Source organism: Nomascus leucogenys, chromosome 15 (genome assembly GCF_006542625.1).
Source record: "Nomascus leucogenys isolate Asia chromosome 15, Asia_NLE_v1, whole genome shotgun sequence".
Classification (NCBI taxonomy): domain Eukaryota; kingdom Metazoa; phylum Chordata; class Mammalia; order Primates; family Hylobatidae; genus Nomascus; species Nomascus leucogenys.
The window spans coordinates 43861607-43875421 of record NC_044395.1 but is presented as its reverse complement, the minus strand read 5'-3'; the positions used below and the strand labels follow the sequence as shown (position 1 = coordinate 43875421).

Here is a 13815-nt window from a genome sequence, read left to right as displayed (position 1 = left end):
ATGTACATAGCTAGTAAATAGTGGAATTAATTTAAAGTCTACATATGATTTCTGTTCAAAATTTTGTAGCATTCCATCCTTTGTATAGCAGATGGTGCCCTTTCATGATTATTGTTTTTGGCAATTCATAGCTCAGAAAAGAGAGTTTAAAATGTAATATATATGTATATGTATATATACTCACATTATTCATAGATGTGTATATTTCTGCATTTCTATATTTTGCATACTTCTCATATAAAACATTCTGTACTTATTTCAGGGTACTCAAAGTAGGTCTGCTCTACACTAATTAGTCTACTAGGAGCAAAAATTAGCAATGCTGTTCAGAGGATTGATAAAAAGAAAACAGATATATGTGAGCAGTATATAATTTTCTACATAAATGTTGTAAGTAATATTAATAATAAAATGATCTTTATTTAAAAGAGTGAATATACGGATTCACTGTTTAACTCACCTCAATATTCATTGAGCACTTCCCACATACAAGACAATGTATTTGTCCCTGTGGAGGTCTGCTGCCTTCAATGAAGCTAAAAATCTAATGGGAAGTCAAAAACACTTATAAATTATTTTATGTACTTGGAAAAAGTAAAATAGTTCTGCAGGAAAGAGCAGTGAACTCCAGCTGAGTTTACTGGGGAAGGCATGGCAAAGATGATGATCTATCAGCTTAGTCTTAGAGGATTTCAGCAATGATGAAGAACATTCACAGTAGAATGACTTGTTTTTCAAATTCCCAGTAGATTTTTTTTCAAAAACACAGAATTAAGTGTAGGGCATTCATAGAATAATAAATAATTTGGTTTTTTTGTAGATACGAAAGTCTGAGAGAGATGATAAAACTAAATGAATCAGATGAGTCAAAGTTGGGAAAAGCCTCAAAAATATCAGTTTGGCATGTTTATATGTTCCTAAGAGTAAGGGGAATACAGTAAACCTTTTTTTCAGTGGGAAAGTAAAGTAATCAGACTTATGTTGTACAAACTTAAATCCAGATATGAAGAAAAAAACAAACTTAAGATAAATTGAATATAGAAATGGAATTGAATAGGCAGGAGGCTATTGAAAAGACTCATTGTAGTTATTTATATGACGCATATTATCTATTTTTTTAAATTTACAAATGAGGAGGTAGAGTCCCAGAGAATCTTAAGATGCATATCTAGTATTGAGTGAGAGTCAAACCAGTTCTAACCTTCTAGTTCTGTTTGATTATTATACTGATATTTCTTTCTCTTCAAATCTTTATTTTGAGTAATTTCAAAGGTGTCTGAGTAACTTAACAGCTATGTTTAAATGTAGACATAAGGTTATTATGGTATTACCCTAAAGGTTCAGAAATATACAGATTCGATCTTACCACTCACATTTTCTTCATGCTAGTTTCCTCAAGTAGGGAGTTAATAACTTTCTCCCTAAGGCAAGTAAGTGTGGCCAAGTAAGAAAAAAGTGACTGCATTATTAATAAACTGGCAGTCAATAGCCCCCTATGTAGAGATTTATAATTGAGGAATTAAAAATGTAACTTGGAGCTCAGCAGGGCTTCCTGTTCCTCCAGCTCACCATCTCACACTCTCCTCACAAATTGCAGATCAAGTCTTAAGTCCATCTAACCAATTGCAAGAAAGGAGATGGTATAAGTAAAAGAAAAGCTCTTGTCTTGAACTGCTTACCTCTTGGAATACATGAGAGCCCTGCACTTGGTCAACATTTAAGTCACAATAACATCATCTATTACCTGTTTGACACAATTAATGTCTTGAGCTTCAAGCAATCACATTGACAATATCTCTTTCTTTGGAAATAAATATAGGGAGTAGGAAAAGGGCAGAATTTATGGGAGAGGGAATGATTGCCACTTTCTTCTACTTTTGTCATAGGAATATACTGAAACTAACTGTATTAGTCAGGGTTCTCAAGAGAGCCAATAAGTGTGTGTGTGTGTGTGTGTGTGTATATGTATATATATATATACACACACACACACACATATATACATATATATACACACACATATATGTATATATATACACACACACATATATATACTCTATACAAGTATATGTGTGTATATCTATATATATACACATGTACGTGTGTGTACAGATGTGTGTGTGTATGTATATTGTTTAACAATGGGAATATATTCTGAAAAATGCGTAATTAAGTAATTTTATTGTATAGATATCATAGAGTGCACTTACACAAACCTAGATGGTATAGCCTACTATACATCCAGACTATATAGGATAGCCTATTACTCCTAAGCTACAAACACATACAGTATGTCACTGTACTGAATACTGTAGTCCATTGTCACACAATGGTAAGTATTTGTGCTTTTGAACATATCTAAACATAGAAAAGGTAGAGTAAAAATATGGTATTATAATCTTGTGGTACCATCATCATATATGCAGCTCATCACTGACTGAAAGTTGTTATGAAGCACATCACTATACGTGTGTATATAAACAACTTTCATTGTATGTGTGTATATATATATAACTTTCATTATATAAACAAGTATGTGTGTGTGTGTGTGTGTGTATATATATATATATATATATATATATATATATATATATAGAGAGAGAGAGAGAGAGAGAGAGAGAATAATAAATAGATTTGTTATAAGACACTGGCTAATGCAATTGTGAAGGCTGAGAATTTCCAAGATCTGTAAGCTGGAGATCCAAGAGAAGGTAGTTCCTGTATGAATGTCTGCAAGCTTGAGACCCAAGATGAGCCAGTTTTTCAGTTTGAATCAGAAGGCAAGGAAAGACCATTGTCCTAGTTCAAAGTAGTCAAGCAGAAGCAATTCCTTCTTATTTAGCCTATTTGTTTTATTCAGATGTGCAACTGACTGGATGAGGTCCACACTCATTAGGGAGGGCGATCTACTTTACTCAATCCATTCAAATATTAAGCTCATCAAAAACACCCTCACAGAAACACTTAGAATAAAGTTTGACTAAGTATCTGGGCATTCCATGGCCCAATCAAGTTGACACAAAAAATTAACCATCCAAACTTCTTTTTTTGTTGTTGTTGTGGTTGTTGGCTTAAGCTAGACATCTGGGAGTCCTTATAGACTGAGTCCTCTCCCTCACTCTGAAGTTAAATCTGTTGCTTACTTCATTGAATTTATTATTTTCAAATATCTCTTGAATCCAGTATACACAGTCACCACCATTGCCATTGGAAAGGAAATCAACCCTTATTTTCACCCTACTGTATGTTAGAAACAACGCTCTTGAAGTTCCAATTTCATTAACAGCTTGATTTTTTTTCCCTGATACAAAACTCAAGCGACAACTATACCAGACACAGAAGGAAATAATGATTTTCATACTTTCTGAATTAAGGTCATTAATTCAATTGTTTGTGAAATTTTAATAGTCAATTTTTATCCTTCTTTATCTTTAAAATATAGTGGTTTCAGACATGTTCAAGCAAGAGCACTTAGAGAAATAATATGCTGTGAGTGGAATATTATGACACATATTAGACCTAACCCTATTTAACTCTAAAATAAGAGATAGAATATATTTGAGTTTAAATGAATATCTTTGTATGACAGATTCTAATGTAGGTAGGCAGGAGCATGTTCCAAATATTTAACAAAAATGTATTACTGGGAACATTTTATCAATTAAAACATTTCAAATTTATCATTTGTTAAATTTGGAACATGACCATTCTTCAATTGGAGTGATAGGAAAAGCTTAGTGTCACTTGCATCCTTCAGAACACATCATGAGATACTTTTTTGTACTACATCTATGTGTACATTAAATGTAAGTGAAAGGGAAAACATGCCATCTAGAATTAACTTCTTAATTATATTATAAATCATGACTTAATCATTTCAATTTCCGAGTTTCTGACATCAACGGCCATTTCCTAAAGATCATTCATGTGTTATTACATTAGTTAGTTGAGAAAATAGAAGCAGATAACACTTCACTGGATAGTAGCAGAGAAATTGACCTGTGAAATTTCATTCTAGAGCTACTGCACTCAGTCAAAAATAGCTTAGGCTTAGTGATTCTCAAATGCACCGATCTATGTTGGGTATTTCTCTTTATATTGCATAATGCCTTAGCCCATTTGAGATGCATTCAAGCAGAGTCAAAGGAAAATTTGAAGTTTTCAAGCCAAGAGTCACTGAAATAAGATAGGAAATGCATCTGTTGATCCATCTTACTCTGCTACTACACTACTATTAGCCAGCCTTACACACCTCAAGTCACAAGGAATTACTGTGATTTTGGCACAAAATTTTTTAAATTTTTAAAATTTTGTACCAAAATTTTAAATTTCAGCTCCTCTTCACTATTTTTCTAAATTTCAGCTCCACTCCACTATTTCTCATTATGAACATTTATTAATATTCCAAAACTCCAAAACATTGCTTAAGCGGGATAAAGTGAAAGAATTTCTGGATACAGGAATCACCTGAATAGAGAATTTAAGAGAGGTAGACTTAAGTACAATAATTTCTTCACCAACGTTACAATGATCTTTATACCCAAACTAAAGGTTCTTACATTTTCCTTCAGAAACAATGATCTCTTTATTTTACTTGCATACTTCATAATGATGAAAGATATGTGCATACTTCAGAAGCATAATAGAGACATAGCAACAAATATAGGCTTTGGAGACTCAATTACTTCATTACAGGTGAGAAAACTATAGCTTATAAAGTCAAAGAATATATCTATGGTGATACTATTGCTTAGTGTTGGAACTAGAATAAAATCAAACTCACTTTAAGTCCATTTTAGTTTTCAAGGGGAACTCAAGATAAGTCAGTGCTCTTAAAGTGTGGTCTCTAGACGAGCAGCATGAGTGTCACCTGAAAATATGTTGGAAATGCAAATTCTAAAGCCCACTCCAGAAACTCTTGTGGTGATGGTACCTGAAAATGTATTTTAAGCCGTTCAAATGATTCCAACATAAGCTAAAGTTGAAAACTACTGAAAGTCTCCAGATTCTGTGAAAGTATAAAATATAAAGTTGCCAAATGCAAAATATTGATTTTCATAGTTTATATTGGGTTTATATGATTATTATATTCTTGACAGATAAGGGCGAAAATGTAGCAAGGTTAAGCGGCTCGCCAAAGATCATTTAAAATTAATCACTGTGGGTAGGACTGGATCATGTTATCTGGTTAACTATGCTCAATAAACAATGTTTCCTTCTTCTTCTCCATAGACAATGATAATATAAACAGAATGGTTAAAGGATTTAAGAAGTGTTTGGGAAATAAAATCAACAGGAGTGAGTGACTGATGAGTTGAGAAAAGTGAAGGAGATGATGCCAGCGCTGGTAATAATGAGTAGCTTGGGGATGGAGATGAAGGAGCTTTTAAATTTTTGAACTTTGTTGTTTGGGGATGGAGAGTATCTCAAATTTAAGAGTTTCTTGACAGACATACAGAGCATACATTCCAGTCAGCCCTCAGAAATGTCAGTCTCCCTTCTATTGTCCTAATTTCTGCACTCATTGCCTCTCATTTGTCTGGAGTAGCTTCCTCACTAGTGTTCCTGCCTCCAGTTTTTATCATGTGTGATATGGCCTGTATATAATTTCAGATTAGCTTTTCTGATGCATAAACCTAATCACATCACCATCCCCTTCTCAAAATTCTTCCATCACATCCCAACACTTTCCCTCCCCTAGCAGGCAAACTATTCAAACTACATTTGAAACCCTCTACTGTTTGGACATTTTTCATCTCCTGGACATATCTGTTGCAACAATATAATGTGAGTTGTCTATTCTACGAAAATTATTGTAACTCAAATATATTTTTCCCTTAAATAAAGCCTGTAGAAGACGACAATGATTGGGATCAGTAACAGCTGTTGAAAAGGAAAAGCTGAACAGGTGATAATGAACAGGAGAGAAAGAGAATCTTAGGTCCTGGGATAGATATTCACATCAAGAGTCATCATTTTTCAGGTGTCAATGTGTCTGCTGATGTTGGGTGGTGCTGCATAAACCCTACTGGCTGATTCTACTCCTTATTTCATGTTTTAAAAAATGAATTATTAAAAACATTTCAACTTTTATTTTAGATTCAGAGGGTACATATGCAGGTTTGTTGCACGGATATATTGTGTGATGCTGAGGCTTGGGATTCAGATGATCCCATAGCCCAAGTAGTGACCATAATACACAATAGGTAGTTTTTCAGCCCACACAACTTTTCTTTCTTCCCACATCCAGTAGTCCCCCAGTGTCTATTTTTCTTATCTGAATGTCCAAATGTACTCAATGTTTAGCTCCCATTTATAAGTGAGAACATGCAGTATTTGGTTTCCAGTTACTGCGTTATTTCACTCGAGACATGATTCCACTTTTTTATGGCTGCATGGTTTTCCATGGTGTATATATACCATTTTAAATTCAATCTACCATTGACACACACCTAGGTTGATTCTATGTCTTTGCTATCCTGAATAGTGCAGAATAGTGCATCTGAGTACATGTTGTCTTTTTGGTAGACTAACTTATTTTCCTTTGCATATATATATCTATTAATGGGATTGCTGGGTTGAATGGTGGTTCCGTTTTAAGTATTTTGAGAAATCTTCAAATTGCTTTCTAAAGTGGCTAAACTAATTTGCATTCCCGTCAACAGTAAATAAGCATTTCCTTTTCTCTGCAGCCTCGCCAGCATCTGTTGTTTTTTGACTTTTTAATAATAGCCATTCTGACTGGTGTGAGATGACATCCCATAGTGGTTTTTATTTGCATTTCTCTGATGATTAGTGATTATGAGCATTTTTTCATATATTTGTTGGCTGCTCATATGTCTTCTTTTGAGAAGTATCTACTTACGTCCTTTGCCCATTTTTTAAAGAGGTAATTTGTTTTATACTTGCAGAATTGTTTAAGTTCCTTATAGATTCTGGATATTAGACCTTTGTCAGATGTATCATTTGCAAATATTATCTCCCATTCTGTAGGTTGCCTGTTTACTCTGTTGATTTTTGTTTTGTTTTGTTTTGCAGAAGCTCTTTAGTTTACTTAGGTCCCACTTGTCAATTTTGTTTTTGTGGCAATTGTTTTTGGGGACTTAGCCATAACTTCTTAGGAATTCTTGACATTAGCCAAGGCTGATGTCAAGAAGGGTATTTTCTTCCAGAATTTTATAGTTTGAAATATTACATTTAAATCTTTAATTCATCTTGAGTTAATTTCGTTTTTTTTCATACTCAGTAAGTGTTTAATGAAGAATAGACAGATGGAGACGGGCGAGGAAGGCTGATGTTACAAATATAAACTTTGTCAGCACTTTCAAAACAATAGCAAATACACTTAAATACATACAAAGTTTGTTAAAAATAGGTTGCAACTGAAATACCGTAGAAATGGAAAACTACAGCAGTTTTGATGTTTTCTCATAGTAAAGCACAATTCTGAAAAGCACTTTTACACATATTCACATTTGACCTCACTGCCCAAAGATGGCCAAATTCACTTGTGTATGGGTTTCACAACCACACATACAAATATCCCTGTATGTAGGATAGTACTAGACCATTACCTTTCATGGTTTACAGAAATTAACTCAAGAATTTTATCCTTCTGCATTAGCCAGTTATCCCAGCACAATTGATCGAATATGGAATTCTTACCCATTGGTTAATTTTGTCAACTTTGTCAAAGATAAGATGGTTGAAGGTATGTGGCTTTATGTCTGGGTTCTCTATTTTGTTCCATTCGTCTATGCGAATGTTTTTGTACCAGTACCAAGCTGTTTTGGTTACTGTAGACTTCTGGTATAATTTGAAGTCAGGTAATGTGATGCCTCCCCCTGGCTTTGTTCTTTTTGTTTAGGATTGCTTTGGCTATTTGGGCTATTGTTTTTGTTCCATAGGAATTTTAAAAAAGTTTTTTTTTTTCTAATTCAATGAAGAATGATGTTGGCAGTTTGATAGAAACAGTATTGATCTGTAAATTGCTTTTGGACTGTATGGCCATTTTAACAACTTTTATTCTTCTGATCTATCAGTATGGGCTCTTTCTTTTTTTCCAGGATTAGATACAGTTTAATAATCGTCCAATTCTAAAATAAAAGTTACTGTAGGTAAGACCATGACATTTCCTAACACTTGATTTTAATACATTGCAGTAATTTTCTAAAACAACTCAGAGGAACCCATATTTACATTAGGCAGGGTATTTATGAAAAAATCTGGCACCAGGCGTGTGTGTGTGTACATATATATATATACGTATATATACGCATATATATGTGTGTATATATATGTATATACACACATATATATGCGTATATATATGCGTATATATATATGTATATAAGTGGTGTGTGTATATATATGTGTGTGTGTGTGTGTATGTATGTATGTATCTCAAGATTATGTGTACTAAGAAACAGGTTGTATACCTTTTTTTTTTTTTTTTTTTGAGACGGAGTCTCGCTCTGTCACCCAGGCTGGAGTGCAGTGGCACAATCTCGGCTCACTGCAAACTCCGCCTCCCGGGTTCACGCCATTCTCTTGCCTCAGCCTCTCCGAGTAGCTGGGACTACAGGCGCCGCCACCACGCCCGGCTAATTTTTTTTGTATTTTTAGTAGAGACAGGGTTTCACCCTGGTCTCGATCTCCTGACCTCGTGATCCGCCCACCTCGGCCTCCCAAAGTGCTGGGATTACAAGCGTGAGCCACCGCGCCCGGCCGGTTGTATATCTTAATAGCAGTACTAGAGTACAGAGTTTCAGGTTTGGATTTATAAATGATTTTCAATGTGTGGGGTTTGGAAAAGGAGCAGACATTATCTCGTTTTCAAAACCTGAAGTTGTTCTCGGGACTGAAGTCAAAATAATAACTGCCACAGAGGGAAAAGGGAAGTTTTTTGCACTTTAATTGTTCATCTGAGTCCAAAAGTCCAGTATCCCTGAGATAGGAACCACTCTAATAAGAAGGTAGTAAACACGTTTCTCCCAAAGGAAGATTGTTTGTTGCTGAATTATGCCTACTGCCCTGAGTATATACTTTGCATCTTCAAACCTAATGCTTGGCAGCACCAAGATATTTCAGTAATGGTTCATCATAAACCCAATATTCTCCATCTTTATGAAATAACCTTGTCTTCCACTGAATTTCCTTCTCTTTCCCTTCTTGGGGTTCTGCTCTTTTATTCAAGCCTGTGCTTTGCTTCAGTTGCTGATTTTTAAGTTGAAAGTGACATCCTTCCAAAGGCTGCGGGATTCATACTTGCTCTGATCTTCTAGCTTCCTCACTTTCTTCTTGATTACAGGCAACTTCTTGGTATCTACAAAGGATGTATTTTCCCCTATTGCATATTTTGCACATATCACACCATTCCATTCCCCTTCAGTTGAGCAAAAAGACTTCTTGTCATTTGGAGAAAAAAATTCTCAGCAGTAATTTTGTGCTTCTTGCCCGCATAGAAGGGTTTAGTATGGAAGATGAAATTTGCACTCTAGCCTGTTTGGAAAAATTAATACAACATTCTCCACCTAATTCCACCCAGGACAATGTGAGGATAGACTTTCTATAGCCACTGAGGAATGTGAGAATGTAATGTTCATCGTAGTGTAGACATGAGACACAGCCCTGCCCTATGTTGTGCACACCAATTGACATCCCAGGGAATTTTGATTTGGTCCAGACGTGAGTATTGAATTGTATCTTCTTGTTAAAACACTCAACATAAAAAGCTGAAATGGGTGGATGGGAAAGCTGCTCAGCCATGAATGTTACATATTTTTGGAAACCCAGGGAACTGGTCTTTCTGAAACTAGTTTTGTGTTCTCTTCAGTATCATTTGGTAGTGTCCAGTGACACTGAAAAATCTTGCCCAAAATGGGATTGTATGGCTTTTTGGCAACTGATCCTTTCCTTCTTGCATGAAAGGCTGAGAGGTACCATTTCACAACCAGAACCATTCGATCCTTGTGATCCTTCTAGTCACTAATGGGCACAAACAGGTTCCAGTGTGCAAAAAGTCTGCATACATTTCTAAACGAGATCTTCTTTCAAGAATAAACCTTGGAAGAACTACCTCAGTAAGATCCATCCCAAGCCTAACCTGTGACAAGAGAAGCATGATGACGCCCATGTGCTCCTCTGTGGACCCTGCCTAGCATCATCATCTCTACTATCATACGAATCGAAAAGGTCAGCATCACTTGTTCCATTGGACATGGAAGAATTAAGTGATTCTCTGGTATCTGGACGTTTTAGACTATTTCCTGAGCTGCTGCTGATGTGATTACCTACAAATCTTGATTGAACAATTAAAGTTTTTCAATGACAAGCTTCAAAACTACAAAGAAGATGAACAGAAAGAAAATGGAAACTCTCAAAGAAACAACAAATAGCATGGTAGAATCAACTAAACACTGCATTGTGTTGCTGCAGATTGCTAAAGAGTAGTGCAGAGAAGCACACAGATGGAATAAGTACTATTAATCCTGTAGATGCAATCTATCAACCTAGTCCTTTGGAACCTGTGATCAGCACAATGCCTTCCCAGATTGTGTTACTTCCAGAACCTGTTCAGTTGTGTAAGTTAAAACAGCAGCGTCCATCTTCCCTACCAGTTGGACCTGTGTTGGCTACTTTGGGACAGCATCAGACTCCTACACCAAACACTACAGGCAGTGGCCATTCACCACTGAATAGCAGTCTAACTTCTCCAAGCCATGTGAACTTGTCTCCAAATACAGTCCCAGAGTTCTCTTACTCCACCAGTGAAGATGAATTTTATGATGCCAATGAATTCCATCAAACTGGCTCATCCCCAAAGCACTGGATAGATTCTTCTGGATCTGCCTCAGTCCTGACACACAGGAGCTTGGGTATTTCTTCTTACATTTGTATCTTTTTTTATTTCTTTCAGTGGAATTTTGTAGATCTCCTTGTAGAGATCTTTAACCTCCTTGGTTAGCTGTATTTCTAAGTACTTCATTTTTTTTCTCTCTATTGTAAATAGGGCTGTGTTCTTCATTTGGCTCTTAGCTAGAATATTATTGGTATATAGCAATTCAGGTCATTTTGTACATTGGTTTTGTATCCTGAAATTTTGCTGAATGTGTTTATTAGTTCTAGAAGCATTTTTGCAGAGTTTTTAGGGTTTTCTAGATATAGTATAGAATCATATCGCTGGTGAAAAGAGATAGTTTGACTTTTCATATTTGGATGTCTTTTATTTATTTATCTTGCCTGATTGTTCTGGAGAACTAGACAGCCACAAAATAATAGTAACAGGCTTCAAGACTCCACTGACAGTGTTAGACAGCATCAAGGCAGAAACCTAACAAGTAAGTCCTGGACTTAAATTTGACATTCAACCAATTGGACCCGATGCTACTTTTCTTCCACCTATTGTATGGAATCAGTCTACCTCAGCTATAGTGCAAATTTTGGTGAGATTACCAATCTTTTTTTCAGCTGTAAGATTGACAGCAAAAGCTTGCCAATGTCTTCAACCATTTATTTCAGAAGACACAGACCACACAGTGCTTATATTAGAAATCATGCCCAGGAAATGATTTCTGAAAAATAATATTTTGATCAGATACATGTAAACAGATGATATGCAGAGCTGGCATGACTGGATCACAGAAGGCTGGAACAGTTGCAGAGGAAGTTAAATGAAAGTAAAATAATCAATTGTTTATGTTAGTGTTGCATGGAAGTAACAGTATTAAAGTTTTTCTCTTCATATTATGTACAGATTGAGCAGTAGCTGATAGTCTTAACCAATGAATCAATTAATTGGGGATACTTATTTGTACATTTTCAACTAAAACTTGTTGAATATCTCTCATATGTCAGAGTGTAGGCAGTAAGACATAGAGGTAATTAAGACCTAGTCATCTCTGTTTCAAGAAGATGAATTTCTAGGGGAAAAATCAGATAGATTACAATTCAAGGTGATATGTGTGAAAGTGAAAAACTGTACAAATTCTGTGTGGGCACACAGCAAAGGGGAAATTAACTGCACGAAGTCAGAAAAGGGTTCACAGAGAAGGCAGCATTTTAACCCAGCCCTATATAAACTGGCTTAGTGAAAGATAATGGGAGGTAGAGTTGAAGAGAATGGCAAAGCAGGAAAATAACAGATGTTCTAGTCTTAGAGAATAGCATATACAAAAGCGTAGGGTGAGGGAATTATAGGTTATTTAGTGATAAGTAGTTTTCAGATACCTATATAACTTGCCTTTCAGTTGAAATTGGAATTACAGTTGACTTGTTTTGTCTTTTTCTTTTCCCAACTCTTTTTTAATATTGACATGAAATACCTACACAGTATGAATAGCCTTCCAAATCAGGCTCTAATGTACTTATGCAAACCTATGTCTCTCCTTATCTGTTCTGAAAATACAGAGACATAAGCTCAAGTTGTATTTCTTAAGCATAAATGACTCTATACCTCTCCTTTTCTGAGCTCATGACGATGAGGAGAGAGACTCTTTTATACCCTATTGCCATTGCTCTATTATTTATCTGGCTTTCCCTCTTTGCATCAATTTATAACCTCTTGCTACTCCAACAACACATCTCTTGAAGTCTACTTATTCTTACTACTAGGTAAAATAGCTGTCTCCTATGAATGTAGATTTGTTGTAATATTGGTTGCCCATTGAATTTCTTGGCACACATAAAAAAATCAATTGACTATAAATATGTTGATTTCTATAAAATATTTCAAAAATGGAAACATTGCTATCCATGTCTATTCTAATTTCAATACCGCAGTTGGGTTACTCTAGTTTTGTAGTAAGTTTTGAAATTGGAAAGAAGTTTTCCAAATTTGTTCTTTTTCAAGATTATTGTAGTCACTTTGGTTTCTTTGCATTTTCATATGAATTTGAGAATAATCTTGTCAATCTTTTTTAAAAAAGGAGGATTTCTTATACACGGTTGATGGGAATGTAAATAAATACAGCCATTATGAAAAACAGTATGGAGCTTCCCCCCAAAAATTGAAAATGGAACTACCATATGATCTAGCAATCCCATTACTCTATATATATCCAAAGGAAATGAAATCAGTATGTGGAAGATATATCTGAACTCCCAAGTTTACTACAATGCAATTCACAATAGCCAAGATATGGAATCAATCTAAATGCCCATCTATAGATGAATAATTAAAGAAAATGTAATACATGTATACATACACACACACACACACACACAATGTGAATACTGAATTTAATACTGTTCATTCATAAAACGGAAGAAAATCGGGTCATTTGCAAAAATGTAGATAAAGCTAGAAGACATTATGTTAAGTGAAAAAAGTCAAAGTCAGGCACATAAAGACAAACAACCTCACTTATACGTGGAATCTAAAAAAGTTAGTGTCATAGAAGTAGGGAGTAGAATAGCAGTTATCAGAGTCTGTGGAAGGGTGAGGGAACCAGGACAGTGGGGTCAACAGGCACAAAGTTACAGTTGAATAGGAAGAATATGTTTTGGTGTTCTATATTGCACAGTAAGGTAACTACAGCTAATAACAGTGTTGTATATATATCAAGATAGCTAGAAAAGAAGATTTCGAATGTTATCATCACAGAGAAATGATGATTTAATCATTATAAAATGTATACCTGAATGGAAACATCACACTCTCCCTCCATAATATGTGCCATTATCTGTCAATTATAAAGGAATCATATTAATTTTAAAAATAAGGTGAATTTTTGGTAAGGACTGTGATTGATTAGATAATTATTTTGGGGATAATGGCCATCTTTCATTTCTTTCAATATGTTTTGTAGTTTACAT

The 13815-nt window shown here is 35.1% G+C and overlaps 1 pseudogene; it reads right to left on the bottom strand.

Moving 5' to 3' along the window:
* Positions 1–9060: 9060 nt before the first annotated feature.
* Positions 9061–12513, bottom strand: LOC100582635 (annotated as a pseudogene).
* Between the last annotated feature and the right edge of the window lie 1302 nt (positions 12514–13815).